Here is a 3384-nt window from a genome sequence, read left to right on the forward strand (position 1 = left end):
GTTTAAACAAATTACACAAAAACTTAAAACTATTTCATGCAACACTTCACAGACTCTGTTCTGATCTATTTGTTCTCTTCAACTCCCCCCTAAGGTGGCAGAATCTCTCATAGGTAACAGATATCCATGAGACTCTGTTGTAATTTCAAATTATTTTATAATATGGGCATGTGCTATTACAATTGAACATTTAATGATTTTAAAATTAAAACTAATGTCACCTGGGCTGGGATTGTGGCTCATCAGTACAGTGCTTTCCCAGCACATGTGGGACCTGGGTTCAATTCTCAGCACCACATAAAAATAAAAAAATAAATAAAAGACATTGTGTGGTGTCCATCTATGGACAAAACAAACAAACAATCAAACAAACAAACTAATGTCATCCATGTGAGGACATGTCCTTTCCCAGCCATAGTAGTTGCTGAATCTGAGGAGCCTACCACTGCATTAGGCCACATGACACTCCAACTCCCTATGTATTAGGACAAAATAATAATCAAAGCCTTTCCCCCATGAGGGTGATGTGAGCTTTTAGACTCCCCAGTACCCCCTTCCCAGTGGCTGGCAATGGATGGGATAGTGGTCTTTTCCCTGGACCATTTTCCAGGATCCTTCTTCTTTCAGAATCCCCAGGATGAGCATCCAGTCCCCACCCACGCTGCTGGAGCTGGCAGGGCGCAGCATGCTGAGCGACAAGTCCAGGGCCGTCCTGGATCTGGAGGACCTGCCCATAGAGCTCTTCCCACCACTCTTTGTGGAGGCCTTCAGCAGGGGACACTGAGGTCCTGAAGAAAATGGTGCAGGCCTGGCCCTTCACCTGCCTGCCCCTGGGGGCCCTGATGAGGCAGCCACAGCCTGAGATAATCCGAGTGGCCCTGGATGGGCTGGACATGCTGCTTGCCCAGCAGGATCGCCCCAATGACAGGGACCCAGGTGGCCTGGAAGGGAACACCTTGTGGTCCAAGGAAGTGATTGATGGATCCAGGGAGAGTGGGTGTTGAAGGGTGGACCAAGTGCTTCCTGTGCTGCCAGCAAGAAGAAGTTGAGAGTCCTTGGCCATGCTGAGCCCCATCTGGAAGTGGCTTCTGGATGTGGAGGTGCTTGTGGCAGCTGTGGTGACTCATGAAGGAGGCTGCATCTGCTTCTAACTCAGCTGGTACAGGTGGGGGCACCAGGCTGGATTGGAGGGAAGTGGGTGGAGAAAATCCAGACAGAAGGAAGAGGTGGAGCAGGCGGCAGCAGCTGAGAGGGGAAGGAAGGGGCCTCAGGGCTGAGACTCTGCTGTGGTCCCCGCAGGAGGTGGAAACTGCAGGTGCTGGAATTGCGGAATGTTCACCACAACTTCTCGAGAATGTGGTCTGGATCCGTGGTCGATGCCCGCTCACCAGAGAACATGAAGAAGAATCGAACATTGAAACTTGGTCCAGCAATGGCAGCTAAGCCGTTCTTGAAGGTATTCATAGACTTGTGCCTCACAGAAAGGTCCCTGGATGAATTCCAGGCCCACTTGTTCCTGTGGGTCACACAGAGAAGGGACATGGTACACCTGTGTTGCAAGAGGCTGAAGATCTTTGGGAAACCCACCCGCCACACCAGGAAGGTCCTGAGACTGCTGCAGCTGGACTCTGTCCAGAAGGTGGGAGTGCACTGCACCTGGGTGCCCTCCACCTTGGCTGCTTGTGTTCCTTTCTTGGGCCAGATGAGAAACCTGAGGAAGCTGCTTGTCTCCCAGGTCCGCGTGCCTGCCCACACCTCCCCAGAGGAGCAGGAGCAGCTGCTCTCCCAGCTCACCTCGCAGTTCCTCAGGATGGACTACCTGCAGAAGTTCTGTGTGGATGCTGTCCTCCTCCTCAAGGGCCACCTGGAGCAGGTGCTGGGGTGAGTAAGGGGGGTGAGCATCCTCTGCAGACCAGTATCAGTAAATATGAAAGGGCACCTACTGTGTGCCAGCCACAGGAGGACAGGGTACAGGAGCTAGTGAGGTGGGTGAGGTTCCTTTTCTGGGAGGCCTGTCCAGCAAAGGTGGTGGGAGACGGGGTAGAGGAGAGGGCGCTGGAGGAGGGAAGCCCCCTCACCTGCATCTTTCAACAGGGAACTCTGTGCTCTCCAGAGGGGAGCAGAGGAGCTGCTTCTAATGCTCCCTGGGGAAGGCTACTCTGAGCCTCAGTTGGTGATTCTGGGGTTGAGGGTGAGAAGCAGGGATGGAAGGTACAGGGTGTGAGCCTCGCAGGTGGACAACCCTGGTGGGTTTCCTTCATCTTGCCTGGGTTTGTCCTTTGTAGATGACTCCCCCTGACCTCCTGTGGCCAGAGCTGTGCCCTTCTGCTTGGCAGTGAGGAGGGGATCCATAGAGATGTGCACCCATCCGGTCACAGGAGTGATGCCGAACCTCGCCCTGACATGGTGGTGATGTGAATGACCAGATTCTGCAAAAGGCAGAATTGCCTTTGACATTGCTCCTCAGAACTAACTAGTGGTGCCCATTGAAGGTATTCAAATTCTCCAGGGGAAGACCCCCCCTGGAGACCCTCTCAATAACCAACAGCCGGCTGTCAGATTCCGACTGGAATTATCTTTCCTGATTTCCAAACACCAGAAAGCTCAGACACCTGTAACTGAGGGGCATCAAACTGACCAATTTCAGTCCAGAGCCCCTCAAAATTCTGCTGGAGACTGTTGCAGCCACCCTGAAGAGCCTGGACTTGGAAGCTTGCAGGATCACTGACTCCCAGCTCCAGGCCCTGCTGCCTGTCCTGAGCCGCTGCTCCCAGCTCAGGGTTTGAGCTTCCATGGGAACCGCATCTCCATGTCAGCCCTGAGGGACCTGCTGCTTCACACTGCCAGGCTGAGCCAGTTGAGCATAGAGCTATACCCTGCCCCTCTGGAGAGCTATGATGCCCAGGGTGCCATCCACCCAGGGAGATGTTCCCAACTCTGTGCTGAGCTCACAGCAATAGTGAGGGACTTTAGGCAGCCCAAGGTCCTTGTGTTCTGTACTGCCCCATGTCCTCAATGTGGCCGCATGTTCCTCTACAACCAGGGCCTCCTTCACTGCTCGTGTCCACCAGCTGCCTAGTTGGGTGTTTTTTAAAAGCGTACTTCGAGGCAATTGGAGGTATAATCATGATGTAGGGTCACCTTAGAGGGAACTCAGAGCCCACCATTTCACACTCTCTGAGGCGTGGATGGGAAAGGAAAGTGCAGCAGGGGGCTCCATTAGAGGGAAGTCCCCCGAGGATAGGACCTTTAGGACATGTGTCTTCATAGAGACATACATAGGGACCTGGATCTCTAGAATGGGATTCAGGCTGGATGGGCACAGGAAGAAGCTATTGTGTTTCATGGCTGGTCCATAAATAGTCAGAAATGAAGGGAATCTCA

The 3384-nt window shown here is 53.1% G+C and overlaps 1 pseudogene; it reads left to right on the forward strand.

Annotated features, from left to right (window-relative positions):
• The first annotated feature begins 637 nt into the window (after positions 1–637).
• Positions 638–3079, forward strand: LOC143404550 (PRAME family member 12-like; annotated as a pseudogene).
• The last annotated feature ends 305 nt before the right edge of the window (positions 3080–3384 follow it).

Source organism: Callospermophilus lateralis, chromosome 7 (genome assembly GCF_048772815.1).
Source record: "Callospermophilus lateralis isolate mCalLat2 chromosome 7, mCalLat2.hap1, whole genome shotgun sequence".
Taxonomy (NCBI): domain Eukaryota; kingdom Metazoa; phylum Chordata; class Mammalia; order Rodentia; family Sciuridae; genus Callospermophilus; species Callospermophilus lateralis.